This window comes from Stylophora pistillata, chromosome 2, assembly GCF_964205215.1.
Source record: "Stylophora pistillata chromosome 2, jaStyPist1.2, whole genome shotgun sequence".
NCBI lineage: Eukaryota > Metazoa > Cnidaria > Anthozoa > Scleractinia > Pocilloporidae > Stylophora > Stylophora pistillata.
In genome coordinates this window covers 44565979-44579776 of record NC_142520.1, presented here as the reverse complement: position 1 = coordinate 44579776, position 13798 = coordinate 44565979, and positions in this window count along the sequence as shown.

Genomic DNA, 13798 nt, shown 5'->3' with positions numbered 1-13798 from the left:
AATTTTTTTTTTCTATTTGTGATTAACTGTACTCACAGAGCTTTAAGGTTTGCGACGCCTTTAAAAATTTTCTCAGGCAAAGTCTCGATTTTGTTCTCCGAGAGATATCTTAAACAGGTGAAAGAAATAAAAGATATATAATATAATACGTAACATAATATGATTACAATCGGGTGTGGCATATTACATTTAATCGATGACAGAGTTAGCATTACAATCTTGTAATTTTGCTGTTATCAACTGGAGTTGATAAATGTAAAATGGCCTCCGTAAAGAATTTATAAAAGCTGACGTTTTAAGCGTTAGCCCCTCGCCGGAGCTGCATATGGTTTGCGAATCCACTCATCTTGGGAAAAGGTTTTAACTCTGAGTGTACTTACAATTCGAACAACTTTACCAAGCCCTGGAACTGATCTTCATGAAGCCTCTCAATTTTATTGTAGTCCAATTTTCTGAAGAAAGCACCATGGAAAGTTTAGACTACATATGCAGATGTAGCTGTGGAGTAACATCTTTAAGACTGTTTTTCTTTTTTTTCATTTTTTAGGCCACTACACTTGTTCAGGTAAGGCAGTGACAATGCTTTCTCCAATAAAATAGCTCTCAGTTTTCAATTCTTACTCTTCAAAGAAAAACATCAGACATGAGAATAATACTTTCAAGGTTAAGCTAAAAAAATCCCAAGTTTATTCCCAAACGCCCTCATGAGGTCTATTGTTTAAAGCTGAATTTGAAAAATGATTTATGATCCATTTCCTGTTACAAATTACGAACTTATTGGGTAGTTTGATCCTCCAATACAATAATATATATTATATTTTAAAGGAAACTAATGTTTGCCTTCTGAAAGTATATTATAATTAGAGTTGTCATAATCTAGGAAGCTGTTGTATTTACCACATTCTAAAATTTTCAATACAATCTTTAATGTCAATAAGAATCTTACTCACAGAAATTCTACCGCTGTAATGTTTCTGAAGATGTGCGGTGGCAGATTTCCAAGTTCATTGTTTGATAAATCCCTACAAGAGATCCCCACAGTTACGAGGAATTTGCTAATGATAGAATTACCATCTAAACTGATTCATAGAATAATAATTATTGGCAGTTTGTGGTGAAAAACTTTCAAAAAGTGTCTTATTACTTGTGTAGTGGCCTCCCCTTTTCAGTTTATTTCCCCCAAATCTTTAGCACATATTCCCAGGAAGAAGTCTTATGTCTTCAAATCCAGCCCAAGAAGACCCTAGCATATTAAACTTGCCAAGAACACAATAATAAAGAACAACTACAACATGAGAACATCTGTCAACATCTTTTTAGACAAAATGACATGAAATATGTTTCCCTAATAAAAAATGAAAAAAGAAGCCAATCAAGGAAATATTCCATTTTTTTGGGGGGGGAGGAGGGGAGACTCCTCACAGCAGTGAAATAATTATAATAAAAAACAAAACAAAGAAACAAAAAGAAAAGAAAAAAAATAGGTACAAAAAAAAATAGCAACGTCACCGGAAGAAGAAAGATCATATCCAAATGCAAGCTATGTCTTGTCACAACTATTATTATTTTCATCATCATTATCATTACTATTATTATTTTTATTACTTTTATTACTATTACTATTTCATCATCAATACTATAATTATTACTATTGATATTATTCCTAGCAAATATATAAAATAATAACTTAGTAATTATTTTATTCTATTAATTGTAGGTGTCCCCTATTAGTAGAGGGCTTGCCTCTTGGCTAGCTTATTTTCCTGACACTTAAATAAAGTTTCTATCTATAGATCTATCTATCTAATAGCAACATTATCTGGCTGGTGCAAGTGTAGGTTAATGGTTTATCATATGTTAAAAGCTGGTACTTCGTCCAGCAGAAAGAAACCTAGGGGTTGTTGAGGCTGCTTTATACAGAAGCTTTTAAACTTTTAAACCTCCAAGTACCTTAGCATTACTTTACAAAGCACATCAACTGCATAAAATAGCATTCTGTTATTCATCTACATGATCAGATTTACAAAGTCAAGCTGGAAAACTCCATGATGTTTGAACTGTTACAGCTGTGCCTTTGTAAACGATATTATAAAAATGATCATTTGGTTCTACCCAATTATCTTCTTTGTTAAATAACCATCTTACTCACAGATGTATCAGCTTGGAAAGGCTGCTAAAAAGTCGGTGTGGTAGACTCTTCAACTTGTTATTTGACAGATAGCTGTTAGGAATGATGAGACAAAAAATGTCTTTTCAATAAGACTGTAGCTCATAATTCATAAGCAAAAATACAAACAGAGGCTGGTCATCAAAAATTATAAAAAAGTGTAGTCAAATCTGGGCAATACGCTCATTTTAGAAAAATGACTGTTTAATCGTTTGTCTCACAATTTGTCAAACGATTAAACGTCCGTTTATCTATAAAACCAGGCCGAACAGCACCATTTTTGTTTATTGCTTATCATCGTTACTGTCGAGTATATTCATATTGCCCATTCATTTTGGTAAGGTCAATATTTCTAGCAAAAGGAGAAACTCGTAGCTGACAATTTTACAATTGCTACCACGCCCAACTCTCTTGTGTTGGGAGAGGTAGGCTGGTTCCCCTTTCATTTAAAATCATTGCTAGGGTAGAAATAATTAGAGAAATTATCGAGCTCTTAATCTCAGAAGATATCAAAATAGTTAAAAAAAGGTAAAAATATCCCATAACAACTAGAAACTTTATGGCACGCATGATTTCATTGTTGAATGACTGCAGATCTTACACTGATCATTAGAAAAACAAAGATCAAAATTGGAGATGGTTAAATTGGTAGGTTATGTTTTTGGTGCTTATAGGAATATAATTAGTTATGAGATATTACAAGTGACTGATATTTCTTTCAGTCTTTAATAAATGTTTGGAATAGTGACAAAGAGTTGAGCAGTCATTAAGCTAATACGTGAGGAAAGGATCTCCAAAGAAACTTACAGTTCCTGCAGGTTTTCTAGATCTTGAAATAGTTCAGGAGGTAACTCAGTGATGTTGTTGTCTTGCAACCATCTATTTTGAAGTGGAGAAACATGATTAGTTGTATCAAATCCAGCTATTTCTATCATTTGAAAGTAGCCTCTAGCTGACCTGTCTTTTGTCATTAAAGGGAAAAAGAGATTAAAAGAAAATGAAAAAAAAGCATGGGAAAAATCAACGACAAACGGATGGTTGGGAAATGGAATGCTTCTACTTTACAAAACATTTTTTTTTGTACTGAGCTGCAACATTTAATTCACAACTTAACAAATAACCACATCATGCGAAGCAATAATGTAATTGTGTCTTTTTCCACATTTTTCGCAAAGTTTGAATTATAAGTTATTTTCTTTGTATTAAGAATGTCTGTATTAAAAATGTGATTATCTACTTTTGTTGATCCGTTTTCATTGCACTTCACAGCACAAGTCATAATGCAGATCTTGAAACACTTTGATCTAGCAAAGGGAAATGATAAACTGTTGCGATGCAAAGTTCTGTTTTGAGGTCAAGGAATTTCTTCTCCAATAGTATCTGATATTTACTCACAGTTCTTTTAACTCTTTCATGCGTTTGAAGGTGCTTCCATTAATTCCTTTCAGGTCATTGTCATTCAGGCGTCTGCGTTATTTACAATAAAAAAAAAAAAACCATTATTAGTTCGTCTGTCTGGTTAGAGGGATTACTGTTGGTGTTATCAATCACTGATGTTTTGACAATTAAGCAAAAGTGACATCAGTGACATCGAGTGAGGAGTTGCTCACACCAACTTTACCCAAAAAAGATATGCTTGGTTTAGTAATGACACTATGTTAATAATAAAAAATATAATGAAAACCTTTTAATAAAGACGCCTGGTCATGACTGTTCTATAGTGAATGAATCACATAAAAGGTAAGTCGTGGCAAGATGTCTGATATCTGAGGCTTTTAGAGCTCAGTGTTGTGCATCAAGGGAGGCACATCTTTGCTGCGCTATCAGAAATATAGGACTATATATTATCTATCATTGAATCTGTAAATTCCCGTTCTTCTGTACACTAGGAATTGATCAACAGGTGATAAATAGCCTGAAATCTGAGTTTTTAATCCATGGGTGTGAGAGTTGGCCGCTGGTATCAGTTGTACATGATTTGGTTCTTTACTCTGGAGGGCTGACTGTCTACCATAATTATTCACTTTTTCCAAGGCTGAGGAGAGAAAATATGCCTCTGACATCCTTATAAGGTAAATGGCTATTCCAAAACATTTCTCCGTATCTGCCAGAAACCATAATTGCAGCTAGTAACAATGCTGATGGGAACGAACCAGTTACTGGTTTTGTTGTTATTCCTTACATCAAGAGTATTATGGAACCCAAGAGAATTTTCAAAAGCCACAACGTTTAAGTTGCTCAAAAACCTTTTCAGACTATAGAGCATATTTTTGCTAAAGCTAAGGATCTTGTCACGAAAGAACAACAAACTGACGCTATTTATACTATTCCGTGCAATGACTGTGATCATGAGTATATCGGACAGACCAAACGTTAGTTTGGTAATCGGTTGAAAGAGTATCAAAAAGTGGCCTCCTTTTGCAGAAGAGAAAATTCAGCTTTATCGTAGCACGCATGCCTGACTAATCATACTATTGGGTGGGATAATTTTAAAGTGATCATTCCTAATCGACCACCAGTGCCCTTGTTTGGAAGCTTGGCATATCAACCCCGCCCACGTTATCATAACCAGAAATCCTGTAGTGTCTCTTTAACCACCGACGGAAACATCTCCACTGACCTCTACATCAAACCCACAGACAAACATATGTATCTACTGTACTCTTCTTCTACATACTAAAATAGCCATTCCGTTCAGTCCAGCACTTCGCCTACGATGAATCTGTTCAACATACAAAGCTTTTAAGACTCGCGCCACTCAACTTACCACATACCTTCTCAAACGAGGTTACAGCCATAAATGCGTCACCAATCAAGTACAACGCGCCGCTGACATCTCCCGCACACTTACCTTACAAACTAAAGACGTAAAAAAACCTAACCGTATTCCATTTATAACTACTTTTAATCTGTCGCTTCCTCACATCTCCAACATTATCAAAAAACACTGGCATCTGCTGCTGTCTTCTAACCGCTAAAAGAAAGCTTTTCCTCAGCTGCCAGTTGTTGCCTTCAGACGCTCTCCCAACCTTTGCGACACATTTGTCACAGCCAAACTCCCCTCCAATTCTACCACTTCCCATTCTCAACTTCCCCCACCCCCCCCCACCCGGCTCCTTCCATTGTCGTAGTAACTGCGCTACTTGTTCCCACATCTCTGACGGACATACTTACTATACCCTTTTTTTCTACCTGCGAAACACGTACTATTAAATCTCACTTGACCTGTGACACTAAAAACTTTATCTACTTAATTCAATGTAACCGCTGTAACTTACAGTACATAGGAGAAACTAAACGACGCTTAAAAGACCGTTTTAATGAACACCGCCGTCCCATTGATAAACCTAACTCTAAATCTAAATCTACTACAGTGGCAGAACACTTCCTTTCCTCTCTGTCGTGAACACTCTGCTCACGACATGGAGCTTATCGCCATCGAAAAAGTGTTTTCCAAGAGAGACTCGATCCGCAAGGCCAGGGAAGCTTTTTTAATTTCAAGAGGCAATACTATTAATCCCGATGGCCTTAACGCTCGCGGAGAAATGTATTAGACGGTTTTTCCTTCTACAATTCTTACTTCTCGTTATTTATACAATTTACCCTACTTTATTTCTATTTTTACTTACTATTTCTATTTTTAATTGTTATCTCACTGTCAATCAAATTAGTTTTACGTATTTCCGCTGTTACATCATACAGCTATCTATAAAATATCACCCTAACTCTATGTAGATTCCCACTACACCTGAAGAAGGCTGCATGGTTTGGCCAGCCGAAATATAGTGCTCCGTCTTAAAACTTAACTACGTTGTATCGGTCTTGCCTCTATATTTATATTTCTACCAAAATGGCAGCAAACATGCGCCTAAGCGCGGAAATGCGGACTAAATATGGCTGCAAAGTATAAAGGAAATAATGGGGAAATAAGAATAGTTTGCATTTTGTGCTATTACTGCTAGAAACTTAACGTTAACCATCATCAATAGATAGAATCAGAGTTCGAACACAGGTAACCCAGGCTCGCTGTTTGTGTTACGTACACGTGGTTTTAAAAGGAGAGACCATATGGGGCGAATTTTAGCAGTGTTCCAGATAAGAGACGGGTCTCGGGTCAAAAACCCAACGGCAACCGCTACGTGACCCGACACTGATTAAAAGGAAAATCGGCTAAACTACTTGTTTAGATTAAAATACTATAATTATGAAAGAAAACAAAAGTAAATAAAAGAGTGAAGTTTCCAATGAAAAACGATTGAAAGCAATAACTGATACAAGATATTAAGGAAAAGAAGTTTGAAAAGACGACTCATCAAAATTCCAAAGGTGACTTGACTTGCGAATCATTTGGTCCTCTGTTCATTTAGCAAATAAAAGAGAACGTGCCCCTGAAATAAAAATTGCCTTGCTGTAGCATTGTTAATTTCCATACTTGTTAGTTCAGAATAAAATAAATACAGTTCGATGATCTCTGTAAAGCTCAAGAAACTGAGAAACTATGCATCTGAGTCCTACGTGGCGGCCGCTGACTCGTGTGATTTTCTCCTCGTTTACCTAGCACGTGATCAAATTCTTCCCCGATCGAATTTCATTTCTTTGTAAACAAGATTCCATAAGGTTACACCATAGTCACACCAGGTCCCGGTTGTTCGAAGGATGGTTAACGCTATCCAATGGATAATTCTCTATCTTCTGGATAACGCGGTACGTTTACTTGTCACATCCAATAAACAGCGATTTATCCGTTGGATAGCGTTATCTACACTTCTAACAACTGGACCAATAATGTGATTGGTTGTTGAGAAAGAATGGATTCTGGCCAATATTCCCGAGGGTGTAGTCTGATGGTGAGTTTTACCTTTGAGCAATCTGGGACTCCCCTCACTCCACGGGGACTTATTATACTCATTACCAGGTGCCCCGAGCTCAGTGTCAGTTTGAATTGGACAAATTGTGACGGTAACGGTTTCGGGTCGCCATTCTACTGGGTTAACGTTCAGGATTTAGGGAGCCAGTAGGCTTCGCGTTTCAAGCTGGAGCTGCTTTAGTGGATTCAAGGTTTAGAGTTATTCTTGTTTTACGAGCCCGGCGTGTTTGTTTCGCGACTGGATTGGATTTTCGCGAACAAAATGTGCTAGATTGAAGGTCGATCGGTCCTCGACACTGCCGTCAGCCTCCTACCTTGTCTCTCTACTATGAAGGAAAAGTGAAGAAGAGTATTTTTCCCGAAACCTCGCGTACATATTAAGGACAACAAAAAATCGCTACATGATAAGTTTCATTGATTTTCATTTCTATTTTCAAGCACATTTCCAGACCTTAACTTCTCCACATATGTTCTCCCCATGTGTTCGTGACACAAACAGTAAACCTGAGTTACCAGTGGTTCGAACCGAATTACAATCAAAGGAAAGTAAGAAAAAAACTGGTTTTAAACGGTACGTTTTCATTCCAATAACCTCGCATAAAAGCCAAACTCCCTCTTTCTTTTCTAGAATCGGGCTTACCTAGAATCGGGCTTACCTAGAATCGGGCTTTTCTAGAATCGGCCTTACCTTCAAGGTTTCTTTGGTCTAGTACGAGTAAACGGTTGCATTGATTCGGTTCCCCATCAACAAGTTTAACTCACAAAGCAAACGTTCTTTCGCTCCAAAAACATCCCAAAAAAATTGTGCCTTTTCAACTTGTAACGTGGTATTTTAGCTCCAGAAATGCGAGATGCGAGGAAATTAAGCCATTATTTGGGCAAAAAATGCTCCTTCTAGCGGTTCGTTTTCTTTTTACTTCGACCACCATTTTGTTTTTTAATACATTTTAATGACCATACATGATCTACCTAATGATAAACAAGCTGCCCTACGTTCAAAATAATCGGTTAAAAATGAAATAAAAAGCGGGAATCTGAGAGAAACGATAGCTGACTGACAGGGCTGAATCATGAAATACTCAGGCAGAGGGTATGCGGTCATTGACGCGGGCTCGAGTGTTCTAGGTCTAAAATTCAGCGAAATTATCGGAAATGCCAAGGGCCGACATTTAAAACCGAAGAACTTTGTTTTCGTCTAAAGGTATTTTCCTATTACCAGAGGTTTTAAGGAGAAAATTCATTTTCGAAAAGTTATAGGGGGTGTACCAAATTTTTGAAGGTTGTTCTGTAAAAGAAAAGCGGCAAGGAAAACGACGCCTCGAAGCAACAGAATAGGAAATCAACTCTGCAAGCTACTGCAAACGCCGCCACGACGAAATGTCTCTTAGTGACCGGGAAACGCCCTACAAATAAGATCGTCGATAGTTCAGTCTTTAAATCTTTATCTTGGGAACTCAAGTATAGAGCAGGTGGATAGTCAGAAACTCCAAGGACTTATCACTGACCGACACTTACGCTTAAATAATCGCGTTGAAGAACTGTGTAAAAAAACTATCCCAAAGAATAGCACTGCTTAGAAAGATAAGAGGATTCCTCCACATTGAACAGCGCATATCATACTATAACGTAATGATAAAACAACTTCTGTTATATGGATCAACTGTTTGGTCAAAATGTTCAAGTGATAACATAATGAGAGTCTTCAAGCTTCGAAAAACGCGCTCCCCGAGTTATCTTGAAAGCTGATACAAGGTCGAACAGCATGAAACTCTTTAAGAAAATAGAGTGGATTCTTCTTTATGACGAAGTCAAGTCTAATTAAGAGCGTTTTAGCTTTCAAGTGTTCACTAGGAAACTGTCATGCATATATGTACGATATATCTAGTTATGATGCAGACCTACACTCACGAACTAGTCGTTATAGTAAATTATATCTCGCCTGCCCTCGCTTCAACCGCAAAACCTAGGGAGGAAGGACCTTCAGCGTACATGCGACATGGCTGTGGAATCAGCCACCTTCAAACCTAAAAAAATATGTGACAACAGTTGCCTCTTTCAAATAGGCCCCGGTTTCACAGACATTTCCTAACGAGCTACGATGAAGAAGAATATTTTAGTCCGAATGAGATCGTAAATTGAATCTCGCCTGCCTTCGTTTCAATCGAGGTGACCCGATTGGCATATTGTATTCAACCCGACCCATGTGGCATATTTTATTTTATATAGTTTTTAGCTTGCATACTTATAGACCTGTTTATAGTCATCGAATTCATTTTACAAACATCTTAACACTAATTATGGTAATTTTAGGATCGAGGGCCACTAGTTCATCCGTTGAATTACTGTCATCTGTTACCCTACTGAAATAAAGTTATTATTATTATTATTACTCAAAAATCTGTTTTCCGCGGCAAAACCTAGCGCGTGCGCATACGTTATTCAGCTCTGTCACGATAGCTAATATTCAGTGCCGTGTCTGTTGTTCCCCTCAGAACTTCCTTTCAACCTTGAAAATTTAATTCGTTGAGATATCATTGAAATTAAGGGCTTTTCCTTATTTTCGATCTATTCTCCATGAAATCTGCAAAACTTAGAGCATTTAAGCTGCGGTAATAGGCTTTCGTATGATTTTTCTTTCGTCCGTCCGCCACGTTGAATACCGAAATTCACGTGCCCGCCGTTCAAGCCGTTGACTGTCTAAGATTTCTCATTATGTTTAAATCGTGATGATGGCGGCTTACCAACTGAAACCTATTTGCACCTCGTCAGAAAAAAAGGGCAGCTATTTAGTGGGCGTATAAAAGGACCTCTTATTGCAACGATCAGGTCATCACTGAAGAAGGCACTAGACAGGAGTGTCGAAACGTTGGGTCTATGAATGGTAATTTCCTGGTTGCATTCCTTAAATCCTTAAATCCAGAGTAGCATCAAACCCTGTCTGATTTGGTTCTTTTGGAGCACATTATGAGATCAAATGAGCAGGATTTTTTTCATCGTTGAAACTTGATCTCGAGATATCTTTATGTACAGAACAAAAAGACTCAATTGTCGGTAGTCTTGAGTAAGAAGATCGTGAAAACGAAAAAAAGTTACTTACAAAAATAGCAACTTTGTGTTGTTGTCAAAGATTCCCTAGGGCAGGTTGTGCAATTGCATTTCAGACAAGTACCCATGGATATTGTACCCTTAGATAAGTGTTCTATAGCGTATAACACAGCAGCAATACATTAGCAAATCACTTATTAGCTAGTTAAGTAAACCCAAACTTGTCTTGAATTTGTTGTTGACATTTTGGTTACCGTAGAAACTTAGCTTAACAATTTTAATTCTAGTCATTAATTTATACCCAGACAGAGTAGTACCCAATTTTATAACTGGATTACAGTCAGAAAATCGATATTTATGTTTTTTCCTAATGTGTACATGTGATTTAGCGCCCTTTGAATTATCAAAAACTTTGGTTGGCTCTGAATCTTACAGGATATCCTAAGATGTCTTTTGACATGCTAATTGCACAGGGGGCACCCACAAGTTTAGATGCATATGGTTTGTTTTTAGTATTTTTGGTATTGGTATTTTGGTTTGTTTTTGGTATTTTTGGTATTTGTGGAGAATAATAGAAAACTTGCGAGTGGAAAATTGCTCTCGCATTACTTTGGTTCTTTTAGTTAGTTCTTCTTATTTTTTAAAATATGACTGGTAATCAGTGGTGGATTCAGACCTTGAGTTGACAGGGGGGAGGGGGTATTTTGTGTTTAAACCTACCAGCATTTCTTCCTTCTGCGATTTTTTTTTTACCCAAATAACGGTGAAGGGGGGAAGCTGGTCTCCAGCCTCTCTCCTAGATCCGCTACTAGTAATGCATTCGTTATCATATTCGTTCTTTTCTGAGAATGTCCAAATGGTTCTTTAAATTGATTATCTACGGATCTTAACACAAAATTTGCTAACACAAATATTCTCAAATTTCTGTTAACTAATTGACAAACGCCATCAGATATCATTGCCTATTTTAAGTAATTAGTTACTTGTTCATTTTTTATCTTATTTCAAGAGTTAAAAGCGTCAGAAAGTTATAAACAACAAAAACTAATACTCTTGGTATTGTCTTAAATTGGAGATAAATAAAAAAAACCCTACTTACAGCCACTTCAAGCGGGTGTTTCTACTGAAAATATCTGACGACAATTTATTCAATAGGTTACCGGACAAGTAACTAAAAGAAAAAGAAAAACGTTAAAAGCTTGACAGTAGCAAATCAATCGCGCTTCTTTTGAATGGTAACCTGACAGGCTGTGTTTTCATCGATCTATCAAAGGCGTTTGACACCATCAGTCACTCTGGCCTCCTGAGCAAGCTTTCAACTTACGGAGTTCGTGGAACAGAACTCGCATGGTTCACTGATTACCTTTTCTGCAGATCACAAGTTGTCCAATATAAAGGCGTGCTATCAGAACCTCAACCCATTCTCACAGGTGTTCCTCAGGGAAGTATCCTGGGTCCTATCTTATTCATTATCTTTTTCAACGATGTACATAAACCGCTTCAACACTCGAAGATTATCACTTATGCCGACGATTCAGTCATCTATACCTCTTCGAAAGATATTGATACTATACAGAGAAGCCTTAGCGAGGATATGAATAACCTGTGCGAGTGGTTTCAAGACAACGAACTGATCATTAACCTAAAAAAGGACAAGACGGAGTCTAAGTTATTTGGAACAGCTAAAAGAATCAACCTTCAAGACAAGGAACTTAAACTTTCTGTTAATGGGACACTCATCAATAACACCTCTACCTATAAGTACTTAGGTGTTCACCTTGACTCATCACTAAACCTTGCATCACATTTTGACCGAATCTATAAAAACGCTGCAACCAGAATTAATCTCTTGCGATCAATTCGTCCTTTGATCGACCAAAAGTGTGCAGAATCGATCTATAACACTATGATCGCACCTATTTTTACCTATTGCGGAACACTTGGTCTTAGCTTTCCGGATTACCGAAAGGAAATGATAAAGAACATCGAACGACGAGGCTTTAAAGTTATTGGCAATAGTTCTTTTAATCCCCCATCCGTGAACAATTTGATCAAGCGTAAAAGCTGTTTGTTTGTTTTCGACTGTCTCCTGAATAATGTTTGCACACCCTTTAAGAACTACTTCGAAAGACTGGTTCATTCTAAGGCCACTAGGAATAACGGTATATCAGTGAAATTACCCAAAGTACGTTTAGAATTTGGTAAAAAGAGCTTCTATTACCAAGTAGCAAAGACTTTCAACAACCTGTCTGCTGAACTAAGGTCGTTAGATTCGAGACTGAAATTTAAGAACAAATTGCGAGATTATTTTAGTTAAAAAATTCGATCTAAACGTGGTTATAGGTATCCTTTTTCAGAGCATTTTATTTTATTGTATGCTTTTCTAGACCTTAAGATCAATGATTATATCTTGTTAAGTTTTATTTTATTTATTTATTTATTATTTTGACAGGACCCCAAGGACAACAGTGTTACACACTGATGGGTTTTCAATCCTGTATAAAAATTCGTTATTATTATTATTATTATTATTATTATTGCTTTAATCGTGATTTCCTAGTACGTGATTTTGCAATACAGTAAATACTTTGAATACTTTGAAGACTTTGTAAATGCTTTGAGATATTTTAAACTTAAAAAAATGCCATAGAAACAAAATTGTTATCCACGCCGTCTTGAATAACCCTAGATCTTGTATAACCTTAGTATCTCCCACTCGTTCGCTGCGCTCACTCGTGAGAGATACTTTCAGCACTCGAAGATAAAATTCGTATCCCCAAGAGGCCATGTAATATCCTCTATATATCTTATTAGATGTTTTTTTTGAGTATTTTTACGGGCTGTGCCGAATTTTGACGAGCCCGTAGAGAGAGTGAAAATATAAACAACGAATGAAAATAGTCAGCGATTCTTAACTGCAAAAAGTTCAATAAGAGATTTATCATCTAACCGGCACCAAATTGTTATTTCAGTGCGAGCGAATTTCGCGGATATTTCGGGAGTACAAATATCGCTTGATATTTGTACTCCTCTCGCGTGATGAGTGTACGTACACATGTTTACTATTTTAGCGCTAAGCCCTCTAAAAAGGTTTTAGAAACACTTGAAACCCAGAGATTGGTGATGAGATTTTTCTTAGTCAATGAAAAAAATATCTTATGATTAATTAATGGCCAATTAGAAAATCTATAATTAACAAAAATAGCACAGGTTTTCCCTTTTTCCAAGAGGAATTTCAATAGGAAAACATGAAAATAATTTTAGTTCTGTTGACCGCAATTGGTTAATCTGTTTCAACGTGTCATTAGTTGAACCATATTCACTATTTCAAATGAACTTTCGACTCAGGAAATTAGCGGACGGAAACGTCTCCCGTCTCAGCCAACAAAAGCAGCACAGAGAGTTGCTGTTTGCTGTTAGCATGGCATGGTCCCTTCCACTGTCTCGTGTTGTATTGTCATGGAATCTTGTGAAGATCGCTAGATATACGGAGATCCCACGGGCGTTCAATCGGTTGCAGAAGAAGGACTCATCTGTGATCTACACTTAAGTTTACTTTTGCTGGCTCTTGTCAACGTTTGATTAAAAAAGTTGGACGACCGCTTAACCGCTTGCTCTTTGTCTCTCGTCTTTTAAATTCAAAAGACACGTTGAATACGAGATGTTGAATTCTCCACTTTTACTATGTGAGTTCACCGAATTTGTTTTCACACTCAATA